Raw genomic sequence first — 17,892 nt, 5'->3', positions numbered from 1 at the left:
ATTTTCTACAGCAAAACCTGATCTTCAGGGGCATTTTGTTCAGGATTTCTCTTGCAGTTTTGGTGTTTTTTAATGCGTTTTTGGTGAGTTCTTTCAGCGTTTTTTTTCACTGTCCATCTGTCTCTTTTTACGCATGTACATAAAGTTCTGTGGAAAAAAACAAAACATTCTATTTTGACATCAAAAACGCTGAAACAAATTTTGGTGCGTTTTTTCAGCGTTTTTTTTCACCATCCATTACTTCCTATGGGAGAAAAAAACGCTGAAAGAAGTGACGTGCTATAGTTACCAAAAAAAAACATGCAAAGCAAAAAATCCTGAACAAAAAAAAACATGATGTGTGAACAGAGAATTCTGGTTTCTCATAGACTGTGCTGGTGCGGCAAAACGCAGCTGTAAATTTCCATAAAAAAAACGCTGAAAAAAAACATGGTGTGAACATAGCCTAAGGGGCTACCGAAAAAAAGCAGAGTGCAGAACTAAGCAGATCCATAGGGAATGAATGGAGCGGCGGTGGAGCACGTGCACTACTACTACATTTTTATGGGGATAAAAGGTTCCCCGCTTTGCCGTTCTGTGGGGGTCCCAGTGGTAGGACTCAGCATTTCGGGAAAAAAACAAAGTTTAAGAACCACAGACTACGGAGCTCCGCTGGAGAGTAGTTGGACAGACGGGTCCCTGGTGGTTTCTCCCCGCCTGCTACGCTGGAGTAAAGAGGTTGTTCCCTATACACTAATGCAGGAACAGACCTGTCAATCACTGGTAGTGGGTGGGGAGAAGCCACAGGGGGCCCATCTGTCCGATTGGTCTTCGGCAGCTTTTAAAGTAAGCTTTTTTCTGAAACACCACAGTGTTTCAGAGTTAACCATACATGGCTGAGATCATACACAGGCAGCATGTATCAGCTGTCCGGTTCCCTTTAATGTACGGAAAACAACTTTTAAGCTGATTACACGGGATTATGACACTTGTCATTTGGTTTTTTCCAGATAACTTTTTGTTCTCCTCCCCCAATTTCTACAGTCAAATATTCCAAAGTCTCTATTCATTTGCTTTTTTTTTTGTAGCATTTTTGGTAAGTGTGGTATATTTTCTGGCATTTTTTCCATAGATTTCTCTATACTTTTACATTGATGCCGTTGGATAGGGCATCAATGTATGATCGGCCAGGGTCACACACGTGGCACCCCCGCCGATTAGCTGTTATCGGTGCCAACAGTCACCGGCCGGAAGTGCTCACCTGCGGGGCTCCGCCGTCAAGTGGCAGTGGCCGCGGCGGTGTACTGCAGATCCGCCCCCTATTCAATTGAATGGGAGGCGGATCTGCAGTACACAGCAGCGGCCACCACCACTTGACGGCGGAGCCCTGCAGGTGAGCACTTCCGGCCGGCGGCCGCCGCCACCGATGACAGCTGACCGCGTGCGGGACCCCAGCTGATCATACATTGATGCCCTATCCTATGGGTAGGGCATCAATGTAAAAGTAGTGGACAACTTCTTTAAATAGTCACTGCTGTGTCAATATACCTTACATACATCAATAATAGGTCAAGCAAATATATCCTATCACAGGAAATACTTATTTCTCCACTTCTCCTCGTGAACTCATCATTCACTCAGAAAAAAACTAAAATTCTGTCTAAGGGCTCATTCAGACGTCCCTTTTTTCATGTACCAGAAAAACATTCCTAGTTTAATCAGTGATTTTGTGCACAGTTTCCTCCTAGAGTCATTGGTTTTTCTCATCCAAACTGATGACATTCGGAAAACACTCAAACAGAATTAGTTTTCTATCTTGGCCCATCTAGCAGTCGGTGAGGCATAGAACTCGTACACGAAAATTGGATGTCTGAATGAGCCTTCAGTCTAAATAATACAGATGTAAGCTCACTGAGGGGTCAGATTACAGCTGCCTATTGAAGTCTATGGAAAGGGCTGGGGAGAATAGAGCGGAGTAGACAGTGAGAGACACAGGCAGATTATACTGTTGCTTTCTAATAAAAGTTGATCTTATCCCAGTGCTGGATTCATATCTACACTGCTCAGTACTGCTGTATAATGTCGTCTTCTGAACATGCTACAGAAGAGCTAGAGTCATTGTTGTCTTTTTGTACTGTGTATGGAAGGCATCACAGTAGCTAGTTGCCACTCACCAGCTCGGAGACAACTGAAAATGAATGCTAGAGCCCGTAAAGGGAAAAACACACAAGACAGCTATTCTGAAAAGTCACCTACACTTTTTGAGTATTTACATTATATTAAAACATTTTTTTCTGACATACTAAAGCGCGCTTTGTTCTCCTATGTGGCGCTATGAGTCTCCATGGTGACAGACTACAAACACGCCTTGTGTAGTCAGATCCTGTAGTCATACTCCCTTTACCTTATAAGCCACCAGAAGTTAGCATTTTAAAAATCGGAAAATAAGAAAAAAAATGGCAGCAACAGGTGAACCTTCAACTGATTAGAGGTAATTTACACCATGTCATTACCACTTTTATAGAATATACCAGTTTCAGCATCTATATCACCAACATATAAGTCATGGCCAGACATTAGGGTCTATATTAAAGAACCAACATCTAGATGATGACCAATGGGTTCGGAATGTCCAACATTATTTTTTTTCTTACATGTATTTTTGGAATTGGGTTTCATTAAGAATGTTGCTCAATCTGCCTTCTAAGGCCTATGTGTTGTACTGTATTACAGGCTGCAGAATGAATTAACTGGCAATCCATCAGTGAGCTCATTCCAACGGTCAAATGGGAGAGTTTTTCTCTTATTTTTCTGATTTATGACCACATAAGGGTTGAAAGTGCAAGGAAACAAAAAGCCTGTAGAAGCCAAACGGTGCAAAACTTTCAAACTGTAATGCAAAAATGATTTCTAGCCCAGAATACATGCATTTATTTAAGTTGAAAAATAAAAAATAGTGCCCAGACGTGGACAATCAAAATTATTCACAGTCCGCCCCACCTCCCATTGCAAATTAGATTTAGCATCAACATTTACAAACTTTCTGCTGTTTGTAATAAACCAATGAATCAAGAACAATGTAAATAGTTCAACACAACCAATATAACAAGTAGTTTCTCCAAATTCAGGGCAAAATGCCAAGAACTGACTACTGCAGACTCTGAATTATTCATCCCTTCATAACTAGCATTTATAATACTTAGTAGAGCACCTCTGGCTGTTGTAAACGGCTACAAATGTAATGCATAGCCAGACACCAACTCCCGTAGACCATTCCTCATTGGCATTGGCCTCCAAGTCACTAATATTCTTGGATTTGCTACAATCGTCTTCTTCAAATTCTACCAAAGATTTTCTATGGGGTTCAAGTCAGGCGACTGTGACAACCACTCCAGAAACTTTCAGGACTTTTTCTGAAACTAAGCCTTGGTGAAATGTGAGATCCTTTGGGATCATTGTCCTGTTGGGGGGGTTTGATGTTGCCCAACTTTCAGCTTCCTCACAGAAGAAGGGCGATTTTTCCTAGGATTTTGTGATACTTGATTGAATCCATCTTCACCTCCACATTCAGGTTTTCAGTGCCAGAAAATGCAAATGAGCCACGATCAGCACTGAGCCATCACCATGCTTCACTGTGGGAGAGCATCACCGAGCCACCGCCATGCTTCACTGTAGGCATTACTGAGCCAATGCCATGCTTCACTGTAGGCATTACCAAGCCACCGCACTGATTCACTGTAGGCATCACCGAGCTACTGAGATGCTCCCCAAGTAGGCAGGGTGTTCTTTTCAGAATACGCTTCATTTTTCCTCCCCAGACATACTGCTGATCTATAGACCAAAAATTCTATGTGACTGTAGAGTTGTGAGTCCTCACAGCGCACAGTGTCAAGATTCTCCAGTGCCGGGTGGACGTGTGACCACAAGGATGTGACATGCATACTTCCGGCCACATTCTGACTAGACGTATCTGGCATCACTCAATACACTTGTAAGTCTAGATGGATTGTGGCTGAGTATTGCATATCGCATACTTGTGGTTACATGACCACCTGCTCCCGGAGAATCCTGACAGATCGCAACATGAGGATTCACACATAGAGTAACTGCAGACTTTTGTGCCAAACCTGGACAGCCCCTTTAATGGTTTTAAAAGATGTGCAGAAAATACCTGACAAAATAAGATGCCGGGGGTGGGGACGTTCAAAAAAAGTGCTCAGGAAACTCCCGAAAAAATGCTAAAAATAAAAAGAAGTCTACTGCTTGAAAAAAATGACATTTTTGAAACTGAAAGCCAGATAATGACGCGGTTTTAATTTACCCTAAAGCTTCTGTGGCTTATTTATATGACTTTTCTTGTGCTTTGGGTCCTTAAAGGAGACGTCTTGCAGTTCGGACATGGAGACCTTCAATGTTTAGTATGCTCCTTACTGTGCAAACTGAGAAACCTCAGCGCTGCTACCACCAGATCTTGCGGCCGGTCTTTTGCAGTCACTGGAGGGTGTTTGAGCATCTGCCTCCTCAGGAACCTGGTGGCCACCGGCGGCAGCTTCCTTTTTCCTCCAGGTCCAGGTAGTGTGGCCGGTGTTCCTAGAACTTTATTTTGTGAACTCTCCTTCCTTCCAGCTGTAACATTCAATGTCTTTGTGTCCTTCTCTATCCGTTTCCTTGTCCTCTTATGTCCTTTTTGGATTACTATTGGCAACCAAAAAATACTAGTGATCTGGAGGCCACTCACTGCCCAAGTGGAAAGGGCGAGGATTCCTCAGCTACGCTGCCAGAAGCTGGCGTCTGCTTAACCATCACGTCTGTAACAGGTCACAACAGCCAGAGGGGCTAAGTAAGTACTAAAGACGCTTGTCATGAAGAATGGAATAATTTGGAGACTACAGTAGTCAGTATAAGTGGCATTTTGGGGCCAAAATTGGAGAAACCTTGTTTTGTTTTATTAGTTGTGACGTCCTATTCACATTGCACTAAACCAATGAAATAAGAACAAACAGCAGAAAGTTTGTGAATTTTGCAATGGGAGGGCGAGGGGGGGGGGGTAAATAATTTAGTACACACTATGGTTCAGGTAGCACTATATGGCAGCGTTATAGTAGCTATAGACCTGATGCTTAACTGCATTGGACTTAGATCATAACAGGTCTCCATCATCCGGTAGAACTAAAGGTACCAGCATAGACCATACCACGCACCCCATTATATGGCCGCGTGAAATCATATCACCCACGCAGGATCCGCCGGATCTCTGACAACAAACTTTGTAAAAAGTACAACTGTCAAAATATATATATTTTTTTAAAAATTACAAATTTCCAAAATTGGCACCGTTCCTGCACTGATGATGGGTATGAGCCCTGGCACAGACACAACTATCACCCTCATCATCACACTCCATTAATAAGTGCCAGGCTCAGGACCACTGCACATCTGGCACAGGTGCCCCCTGAACAGCAGTTATCAGTGACTGCACACATGCCGGCAGCTCAGGATAAACACTTGCCCTGCTGCCCCGCACAATTCCTTCCCCCTCCCCCTAGTGACAGCTGTTAAAGTAGCAGTTTTGCCCCTTCTTATACCTCCTCCCACTCTACAACCCAGTGTCTCACCCCCCAGGCCGGGTGTCGGGGCTCGATCTCGCTGCATTGCCCCTTTAAGAGCGGCTCCGGTACAAGACGATCCGTCCGGAGACAGGAGACAAGGGGGGAGCTGGAGAATACAGACTGGGCGCAAGAAAGTGACGTCACCGGCGACGCTGACCTGGGCACGTCGCCATATTGAAGGAGGCAAGGCAGTAGGCGTGGCTAACGTGCAATGTGCAGCGCCAGGGTCTTCGGGTCTATCATAGTGTATAGTGTTTTATTACAGTCATGGAGCTCATTAGTCACTTGTATGACTTCACCATGGAGCAGTAAATGTCAATGTACAAAAAAGCCGGCACCTGTAGCATACTACACCTGGTTGTTTTCTGTATAAAATGGAATAAACATCCTTCCTCTCCTAAAAAAACACCCCCTCCCCATAAAAGACTACTTGTGAATGTGTCCTAAAACCTCAACAATGGGCTGTAGTTCGTCGCTGGACTCGATTTTTATCAATTTCTGGACCGTGCGTCCGTTTATTATTAGACTAAGTTTACACTCGTGTATAAAAAATACTGTCCAATATAAATCCAGAAAGAAAACGGCAGATTTTATCATAATATTGTCCTTATGTCATCAACTTTTAGGCCACGTTCACACGTTCAGGATTTGGTCAGTATTGTACCTCAGTATTTGGTCAGTACTTTTGCCTCAGCATTTGTTCAGCTTTTTACTTCAGTATTTGTAAAACAAAACCAGGAGAGGGACAATCAGAGGAAAAGTATAATAGAAACACGTCACCACTTCTGTATTTATCACCCACTCCTGGTTTTGGCTTACAAATACTGACCGAATACTGAGGTAAAATACTGACCAAATACTGAGGTAAAATAATGACCAAATACTGAAGTAAAATAATTACCAAATACTGAGGTAAATATACTGACCAATACTGAGGTAAAATAATGACAAATATTGAGGTAAATATACTGACCAAATACTGGAGGTAAAATAATGACCAAATACTGAGGTAAATATACTGACCAATACTGAGGTAAATATACAGACCAAATACTGAGGTAAATATACTGACCAATACTGAGGCAAATATACTGACCAATACTGAGGTAAAATAATGACAAATATTGAGGTAAATATACTGACCAAATACTGAGGTAAATATACTGACCAAATACTGAGGTAAATATACTGACCAATACTGAGGTAAATATACTGACCAATACTGAGGTAAAATAATGACAAATATTGAGGTAAATATACTGACCAAATACTGGAGGTAAAGATACTGACCAAATACTGAGGTAAATATACTGACCAATACTGAGGTAAATATACAGACCAAATACTGAGGTAAATATACTGACCAATACTGAGGCAAATATACTGACCGAATACTGAGGTAAAATAATGACAAATATTGAGGTAAATATACTGACCAATACTGAGGTAAAATAATGACAAATATTGAGGTAAATATACTGACCAAATACTGAGGTAAATATACTGACCAAATACTGAGGTAAATATACTGACCAAATACTGAGGTAAAATAATGACAAATACTGAGGTAAATATACTGACCAAATACTGAGGTAAAAATGACAAATACTGAGGTAAATATACTGACCAAATACAGAGGTAAATATACTGACCAATACTGAGGTAAAATAATGACAAATACTGAGGTAAATATACTGACCAAATACTGAGGTAAAAATGACAAATACTGAGGTAAATATACTGACCAAATACAGAGGTAAATATACTGACCAATACTGAGGTAAAATAATGACAAATACTGAGGTAAATATACTGACCAAATACTGAGGTAAATATACTGACCAATACTGAGGTAAAATAATGACAAATATTGAGGTAAATATACTGACCAAATACTGGAGGTAAAATAATGACCAAATACTGAGGTAAATATACTGACCAATACTGAGGTAAATATACAGACCAAATACTGAGGTAAATATACTGACCAATACTGAGGCAAATATACTGACCAATACTGAGGTAAAATAATGACAAATATTGAGGTAAATATACTGACCAAATACTGAGGTAAATATACTGACCAAATACTGAGGTAAATATACTGACCAATACTGAGGTAAATATACTGACCAATACTGAGGTAAAATAATGACAAATATTGAGGTAAATATACTGACCAAATACTGGAGGTAAAGATACTGACCAAATACTGAGGTAAATATACTGACCAATACTGAGGTAAATATACAGACCAAATACTGAGGTAAATATACTGACCAATACTGAGGCAAATATACTGACCGAATACTGAGGTAAAATAATGACAAATATTGAGGTAAATATACTGACCAATACTGAGGTAAATATACTGACCAAATACTGAGGTAAATATACTGACCAAATACTGAGGTAAAATAATGACAAATACTGAGGTAAATATACTGACCAAATACTGAGGTAAAAATGACAAATACTGAGGTAAATATACTGACCAAATACAGAGGTAAATATACTGACCAATACTGAGGTAAAATAATGACAAATACTGAGGTAAATATACTGACCAAATACTGAGGTAAAAATGACAAATACTGAGGTAAATATACTGACCAAATACAGAGGTAAATATACTGACCAATACTGAGGTAAAATAATGACAAATACTGAGGTAAATATACTGACCAAATACTGAGGTAAATATACTGACCAATACTGAGGTAAAATAATGACAAATATTGAGGTAAATATACTGACCAAATACTGGAGGTAAAATAATGACCAAATACTGAGGTAAATATACTGACCAATACTGAGGTAAATATACAGACCAAATACTGAGGTAAATATACTGACCAATACTGAGGCAAATATACTGACCAATACTGAGGTAAAATAATGACAAATATTGAGGTAAATATACTGACCAAATACTGAGGTAAATATACTGACCAAATACTGAGGTAAATATACTGACCAATACTGAGGTAAATATACTGACCAATACTGAGGTAAAATAATGACAAATATTGAGGTAAATATACTGACCAAATACTGGAGGTAAAGATACTGACCAAATACTGAGGTAAATATACTGACCAATACTGAGGTAAATATACAGACCAAATACTGAGGTAAATATACTGACCAATACTGAGGCAAATATACTGACCGAATACTGAGGTAAAATAATGACAAATATTGAGGTAAATATACTGACCAATACTGAGGTAAATATACTGACCAAATACTGAGGTAAATATACTGACCAAATACTGAGGTAAAATAATGACAAATACTGAGGTAAATATACTGACCAAATACTGAGGTAAAAATGACAAATACTGAGGTAAATATACTGACCAAATACAGAGGTAAATATACTGACCAATACTGAGGTAAAATAATGACAAATACTGAGGTAAATATACTGACCAAATACTGAGGTAAAAATGACAAATACTGAGGTAAATATACTGACCAAATACAGAGGTAAATATACTGACCAATACTGAGGTAAAATAATGACAAATACTGAGGTAAATATACTGACCAAATACTGAGGTAAATATACTGACCAATACTGAGGTAAATATACAGACCAAATACTGAGGTAAATATACTGACCAATACTGAGGCAAATATACTGACCGAATACTGAGGTAAAATAATGACAAATATTGAGGTAAATATACTGACCAAATACTGAGTTAAATATACTGACCAAATACTGAGGTAAATATACTGACCAAATACTGAGGTAAAAATGACAAATACTGAGGTAAATATACTGACCAAATACAGAGGTAAATATACTGACCAAATACTGAGGTAAAAATAATGATAAATACTGAGGTAAAATAATGACAAATACTGAGGTAAATATACTGACCGAATACTGAGGTAAATATACTGACCGAATACTGAGGTAAAATAATGACAAATATTGAGGTAAATATACTGACCAAATACTGAGGTAAATATACTGACCAAATACTGAGGTAAAATAATGACAAATACTGAGGTAAATATACTGACCAAATACTGAGGTAAAAATGACAAATACTGAGGTAAATATACTGACCAAATACAGAGGTAAATATACTGACCAAATACTGAGGTAAAAATAATGATAAATACTGAGGTAAAATAATGACAAATACTGAGGTAAATATACTGACCAAATACTGAGGTAAATATACTGACCGAATACTGAGGTAAATATACTGACCGAATACTGAGGTAAAATAATGACAAATATTGAGGTAAATATACTGACCAAATACTGAGGTAAATATATTGACCAAATACTGAGGTAAAATAATGACAAATACTGAGGTAAATATACTGACCAAATACTGAGGTAAAAATGACAAATACTGAGGTAAATATACTGACCAAATACAGAGGTAAATATACTGACCAAATACTGAGGTAAAAATAATGATAAATACTGAGGTAAAATAATGACAAATACTGAGGTAAATATACTGACCAAATACTGAGGTAAATATACTGACCGAATACTGAGGTAAATATACTGACCGAATACTGAGGTAAAATAATGACAAATATTGAGGTAAATATACTGACCAAATACTGAGGTAAATATACTGACCAAATACTGAGGTAAAATAATGACAAATACTGAGGTAAATATACTGACCAAATACCGAGGTAAAAATGACAAATACTGAGGTAAATATACTGACCAAATACAGAGGTAAATATACTGACCAAATACTGAGGTAAAAATAATGATAAATACTGAGGTAAAATAATGACAAATACTGAGGTAAATATACTGACCAAATACTGAGGTAAATATACTGACCGAATACTGAGGTAAATATACTGACCGAATACTGAGGTAAAATAATGACAAATATTGAGGTAAATATACTGACCAAATACTGAGGTAAATATACTGACCAAATACTGAGGTAAATATACTGACCAAATACTGAGGTAAAATAATGACAAATACTGAGGTAAATATACTGACCAAATACTGGAGGTAAAAATGACAAATACTGAGGTAAATATACTGACCAAATACAGAGGTAAATATACTGACCAAATACAGAGGTAAATATACTGACCAAATACAGAGGTAAAAATAATGATAAATACTGAGGTAAAATAATGACAAATACTGAGGTAAATATACTGACCAAATACTGAGGTAAATATACTGACCGAATACTGAGGTAAATATACTGACCGAATACTGAGGTAAAATAATGACAAATATTGAGGTAAATATACTGACCAAATACTGAGGTAAATATACTGACCAAATACTGAGGTAAATATACTGACCAAATACTGAGGTAAAATAATGACAAATACTGAGGTAAATATACTGACCAAATACTGAGGTAAAAATGACAAATACTGAGGTAAATATACTGACCAAATACTGAGGTAAATATACTGACCAAATACAGAGGTAAATATACTGACCAAATACTGAGGTAAAAATAATGATAAATACTGAGGTAAAATAATGACAAATACTGAGGTAAATATACTGACCAAATACTGAGGTAAATATACTGACCAAATACTGAGGTAAAATAATGACAAATACGGAGGTAAATATACTGACCAAATACTGAACGTGTGAACGTGGCTTTATACATCAGTAGGGAAGAAAATGTACAAGACCAACTACCGTTTCCTGGGTTGATAATTGCGATGTATCCATAAAGAATCGGATCTTATATGGATGACCTGTATCGGGTGAGATTTTCTTCGCGCAGCCACAGACGGGCGAATGTCATCTGGCAATACGGAGAAGACGGCTGCACGCTACTGTTTATTTCACACGGGTCTCAGAACAGCCCCATCGAAGGACATTGGCCGTGTGATGCAGGTTTTTATCACGGACATTACTCCGACCAAAAATACTGTCCTGTGAGCACAGAACCGAAGAAGAGAAAAGGATTTTCTTGCACTAACATTCATAAAATAAAATAATTTCTAATAAAAAGATTAACAAACAGGCAGATCCTTCATGAGGATAAAACCTTACACCACACATGTCAAACTCTGGCTTATGGGCCAAATCTGGCCCTCAGGGCGGTTTTATTTGGCCCTCGACACCAGAACCCCCACCCCTATGTGGGACCCATTATTCTGTATGGAGGACTCTGTTGGTCCCATTACACTGTATGGAGGACTATGTGGGGCCTATTATACTGTATGGAGGACTATGTGGTGCCCATTATTCTGTATAGAGGACTATGTGGGACCCATTATTCTGTATGGAGGACTATGTGGGGACCATTATACTGTATGGAGGACTATGTGGGGACCATTATACTGTATGGAGGACTATGTGGGACCCATTATACTGTATGGAGCCTATTATACTGTATGGAGGACTATGTGGGGCCATTATTCTGTATGGGGGTCTATGTGGGGCCATTATACTGTATGGAGGAATATGTGGGACCCATTATCCTGTATGGAGGACTATGTGGGGCCATTATACTGTATGGAGGAATATGTGGGACCCATTATCCTGTATGGAGGACTATGTTGGGCCCATTATCCTGTATGAAGGACTATGTGGGAACCATTATTCTGTACGGAGCACTATGTGGGGCACATTACTCTGTATGGAGGACTTTATGGGGCCATTATTCTATATGGAGGACTATGTGGGGCCTATTATACTGTATGGAGCACTATGTGGGGTCTATTATACTGTATGGAGGACTATGTGGAACCATTATTCTGTATGAAGGACTATGTGGGGTTATTATTCTGTATGGGGGACTATGTGGGGCCCATTATACTGTATGGATGACTATGTGGGGCCATTATTCTGTATGGAGGATTGTGTGGGGCCCATTATACTGTATGGATGACTATGTGGGGTTATTATTCTGTATGGAGGACTATTTGGGGCCATTATTCTGTATGGGGGTCTATGTGGGGCCCATTATACTCTATGGAGGACTATGTGGGGCCATTATACTGTATGGAGGACTGTGTGGGGCCATTATTCTGTATGGAGGACTATGTGGAGCCCATTATTCTGTATGGAGGACTATGTGGGGCCCATTATTCAGTATGGAGGACTATGTGGGCCCATTATACTGTATGGAGGACTATGTGGGGCCCATTATACTGTATGGAGGTCTATGTGGGGCCCATTATACTGTATGGAGTATTATGTGGGGCCCATTATACTGTATGGGGGACTATATGGAGCCCATTATTCTGTATGGATCACTATGTGGGGCCCATTATTCTGTATGGAGGACTATGTGGGGCCCATTATTCTGTATGGAGGACTATGCGGGGCCCCTTATTCTGTATGGAGGACTGTGTGGGGCCCATAATTCTGTATGGAGCCCTATGTGGTGCCATTATTCTGTATGGAGGACTATGTGGGGCTTATTATTCTGTATGGAGGACTGTAAGGAAAATATAAATATCAGCAAAATGTTCTTCCATATCTGCCTGACGTAGATGTTCACCCCCCTCCCTAATTCCCCTTCTGCTCAGCACAAAAGCCCCAATTAACCCACGCCTGGTAAATAGTTTATGCAAATACGACCAGCCAAGGAGTGTTATAACTTCATTAGGAAGTAAGCATCTTGTCCCTGAAAGTTGCAGGAGGTAATTAAAATGCAGGATTGCACTAATTTGCGTGTAACTGTTGAAGCTGCTCCCCGAGCTTCAAAGGGGAATTTGCAGACATGATGACTCCGATATGAATTATGAGATATTATGAGTTCCATACGTCCGGCAATAACGAGACCCAAATGGGTAGTGACCAAATCAGCCCAGGAATGTGTAGGTACTTTTCCAGGGCTGTAACCAAAATCAGGGAGCTGCAGCGCAAAAACACCAGAATGGCAGACTGCAGCTATGCGAAGTGTGATATCAAAATAAGGATAAAATCATTATGGAAAAAATGGCGCAGTTTGCAAGCTTCTGCGATCAACGAGCGATGAGTTATCGCAGAAGTTAGTGTTTCTAATAAAGATGTACAGGCTGGAGACCGGCCCACATGATGTCACCACAAGGGGCGTGTGGCCAGATCTCACCTGAGGTATAAAAGAATCTATGGAGAAGAGAGGAGGACTCATTGCCAGGGGGGGAATAAGAATTATAAGCAACGGGTCCTGTTCAATAACAGCATATTCCAACCGGAGCGCCCCTCCTCCACCTATATTGAGTCGTCGCAGCGAACTTTATAGCGTAAGTTTCACTTTTTTGCCCTGTTTATTTTATGTAACTGCGTATGTATTTTAATGTCCCCTTTGTAACATCCTTGTATATATTTTCCCTAAATACTGCCTCCCTTTTGGATTAAATATAAAATTTAATAGTTCTGTTTCTTTTGTTCTGTAATCGTTCCCTCCCCCGAAGCCATATACGCTACCAAAACGCAGGCGTCCGGCCAGGCCTGTATTATATTTCAAACTCGGCTGGTGGTGACAGAGAGCATTAATAATTGGGCTATCGTGAAGCTGACAGTGACCGTACGGAAGGCGTTAAACATGGATTCCAGGCTGTGGAACCCAGGGTGTTGAGCCATACGCTCACTGGTCGCTTACCGATACCTACGTAGAGAGTAGTCTGGATCGCGTGCTCGCGACTCCGGACGGAATACGGACAGCGTGACGGCACGGTGAGATATTGTGTGATCTCCCCGGTGTCGTCCTGACTGTGTGTGTTGGGTATCCCCTGACAAGGACTATGTGGGCCCATTATACTGTATGGAGGACTATGTGGGGCCCATTATACTGTATGGAGGATTATGTGGGGCCCATTATTCTGTTTGGAGGACTATGTGGGCCATTATACTATATGGAGGACTATGCGGGGCCCCTTATTCTGTATGGAGGACTGTGTGGGGCCCATTATTCTGCATGGAGCCCTATGTGGGGCCATTATTCTGTATGGAGGACTATGTGGGGCTCATTATTCTGTATGGAGGACTATGTGGGCCCATTATACTGTATGGAGGACTATGTGGGGCCCATTATACTGTGTGGAGTACTATGTGGGGCCCATTATTCAGTATGGAGGACTATGTGGGGCCCATTATTGTGTATGGAGGACTATGTGGGGTCATTATTTTGTATGGGGGACTATATGGAGCCCATTATTCTGTATGGATCACTATGTGGGGCCCATTATTCTGTATGGAGGACTATGTGGGGCCCATTATACTGTATGGAGGACTATGTGGGACCCATTATACTGTATGGAGGACTATGAAGGGCCCATTATTCTGTATGGAGGACTATATTTTTTTAATTTATTATTTATTATTATAGCGCCATTTATTCCATGGCGCTTTACATGTGAAAAGGGGTATGCATAGCAAAAACAAGTACAATAATCTTGAACACAATGTGACAGCGACTGGTACAGGAGGAGCGAGGACCCTGCCCGCGAGGGCTCACAATCTACAAGGGATGGGTGAGGATACATTAGGTGAGGGTAGAGCTGGTCATGCAGCGGTGGTTACTGCAGGTTGTAGGCTTGTCGGAAGAGGTGGGTCTTTAGGCTCCTTTTGAAGGTTTCCACGGTCGATGAGAGTCTGATGCGTTGGGGTAGAGCGTTCCAGAGTAGGGGGGAAGCACGGGAGAAATCTTGTATGCGATTGTGGGAAGAGGAGATAAGAGGGGAGTAGAGAAGGAGATCTTGTGAGGATCGGAGGTTGCGTGCGGGTATGTAACGGGAGACTAGGTCAGAGATATATGGAGGAGACAGGTTGTGAATGGCTTTGTATGCCATGGTTAGGGTTTTGAACTGGATTCTCTGAGGAATAGGGAGCCAGTGAAGAGATTGACAGAGAGGAGAGGCTGGGGAATAGCGGGGGGACAGGTGGATTAGTCAAACAGCAGAGTTTAGGATAGATTGGAGGGGTGCAAGAGTGGTAGAAGGGAGGCCACAGAGCAAGAGGTTGCAGTAGTCGAGGCGGGAGATGATGAGGGCATGCACTAGTGTTTTTGCAGATTCATGGTTGAGGAATGTGTAGATCCGGGAGATATTTTTGAGTTGTAGTCGGCAGGAAGTGGAAAGGGCTTGGATATGTGGTTTGAAGGAGAGATCAGAGTCCAGGGTTACTCCAAGGCAGCGAGCTTGAGGGACTGGGGAGAGTGGACAGCCATTGACATTGATAGATAGGTCAGTTGGGGGGGTTGAATGAGATGGCGGAAAGATTTCTGTTTTGTCCATGTTAAGTTTTAGAAATCTAGCAGAGAAGAAGGATGAAATAGCAGACAGACATTGTGGGATTTTGGTTAGTAGGGAGGAGATATCGGGTCCAGAGAGGTAGATCTGTGTGTCATCAGCATAGAGGTGATAATGAAAGCCATGAGACTTTATGAGCTGTCCCAGGCCTAAGGTGTAGATGGAGAAGAGCAGAGGTCCTAGGACTGAACCTTGGGGGACACCGACAGATAGGGGGCAAGATGAGGAGGTAGTGCATGAGTGGGAGACACTGAATGTTCTGTCTGTTAGGTATGAGGAGATCCAGGATAGGGCTAAGTCTGTGATGCCGAGAGATGAGAGAGTTTGTAGTAAGAGGGAATGGTCTACTGTGTCGAAGGCAGATGACAGGTCTAGGAGGAGGAGGACGGAGTAGTGTCGCTTAGATTTGGCGGTTAGTAGGTCGTTGGTGACTTTAGTCAGTGCAGTTTCAGTAGAATGGTGCGGTCGGAAACCAGATTGTAGGCGGTCGAAGAGGGAGCAGGAGGAGAGGTGGGAGGACAGTTCAGAATGGACGTGTTGTTCCAGTAGTTTTGAGGCATAGGGGAGAAGTGATATGGGGCGATAGCTAGTCAGAGAGGAAGGGTCAAGGGAGGGCTTTTTGAGGATGGGTGTGATTGAGGCATGTTTGAAGCATGAGGGGAAGACACCAGTTGTTAGTGACAGGTTAAAGAGGTGGGCTAGGGTTGGGATGAAGATAGTGGTAAGGTTTGGGATGAGGTGGGACGGGATTGGGTCAAGTTCACAGGTGGTGAGGTGTGATTTGGAGAGTAAATAGGAAAGTTGATCTTCCGTAATGGTGGAGAATACGGTGGAGAAGGTGGTTTTGGAGGAGAAGGAGGACTATATGGGGCCATTATTCTGTATGGAGGACTATGTGGGCCCATTATCCTGTATAGAGGACTATGTGGAACCCATTATTCTGTATGGAGCACTATGTGGGGTCCATTATTCTGTATGGAGGACTATGTGGGGCCCATTATTCTGTATGGAGGACGATGTGGTGCCCATTATTCTGTATGGAGGACTATGTGGGGCCCATTATACTGTATGCTGGTTGGCCCGTGACTTTGTCTAAGTTTTTCATTTTGGCCCTCTGTGTGTTTGAGTTTGATATCCCTGCCTTACGAGTTTCTGGCGTACACTACGCACTGTAATGCAGCGACTTGCTGGCATTACGGTAATGGTCCAGGATGTGTTTTACCTGACCATGTACCTTCCCCCTCAGGTGACTGGTCACATGACTGTGACATAGCACAGGTCCTGCGTGCACAGAATGTCTGTCTGATCACATGACTGTGACATCAACAAGGTCCTATCAGTGTGTGTGTGTGTGTGTGTGCACGGGATGCATATATAAACCCTGCTTGATGGGAGACAGGTGTGTTCGGTGTGTTGGGCGTGAGGCCTGTTCCCCGTGTGTGTGGGACACCATGATACCGTGAAGCCTGGCAGCCTGAAAGGTCGAGGCTGGATCTTGTGTAGATGCCAGTGGCCTTGGAAGGCAGCGGCTTGGTGAAGAGTCCGTAAAGGCGCAGACTGGATGGGTGTGAGTGAAACATTCCAGTAGCCTTAGACGGGACGACGGCTAGAGACCCCCACCTGGGAAAACCTTAAAGCCACAGTGGTGGCGGATTAAATGGACTGCAGCAACTAAACCCGGCAAAGGTAATACACTTTGTTATATGGACACTTATATAGACATTGCTATAGTAGTACCTTGCTGAAGGCTGTAACTTGGGCCAATTGGGCCTGTCTGCTACTTGAGAGACTCCCGGATGTTAAGTGTGTAAACATGCCAGTGATAAACTAAGAAGGACTGTGTGATATGCGGTTTATGATAATATAATAAACTGCTGTATTGAGAAAATACCGGAAGGACATTGCACGTGTGCTTAATTTACCCGGTGCAGCGAGTATCCCCCAGGATGATGACTAGCGCTGCCTTACAGCACTTAGTCATAGGAAACTTGTGAACATGACCTTGTGAACAGACAGCGCTAGAAAGACACATGAATGGCCTCCGTGTGCAGTCCATATTTTCACAGACCCATTGATT

At 41.4% G+C, this 17,892-nt stretch overlaps 1 protein-coding gene across 6 annotated transcripts in view; it reads right to left on the bottom strand.

Annotated features, from left to right (window-relative positions):
• Window positions 1–5,727, bottom strand: part of WIZ (WIZ zinc finger) — a 72,625-nt gene extending 66,898 nt beyond the window's left edge. For all 6 annotated transcript variants that reach the window (XM_073653895.1, XM_073653896.1, XM_073653900.1 and 3 more), the window contains exon 1: window positions 5,595–5,727. The gene's annotated coding sequence lies outside the window, so the exon portion shown is untranslated. The remainder of the gene's footprint in view (window positions 1–5,594) is intronic.
• Window positions 5,728–17,892: the final 12,165 nt, after the last annotated feature.

This window comes from Phyllobates terribilis, unplaced genomic scaffold (genome assembly GCF_046119375.1).
Source record: "Phyllobates terribilis strain yellow unplaced genomic scaffold, ASM4611937v1 Scaffold_11__3_contigs__length_659146591, whole genome shotgun sequence".
Taxonomy (NCBI): Eukaryota; Metazoa; Chordata; class Amphibia; order Anura; family Dendrobatidae; genus Phyllobates; species Phyllobates terribilis.
This window is presented reverse-complemented; position numbering and strand designations above follow the sequence as displayed.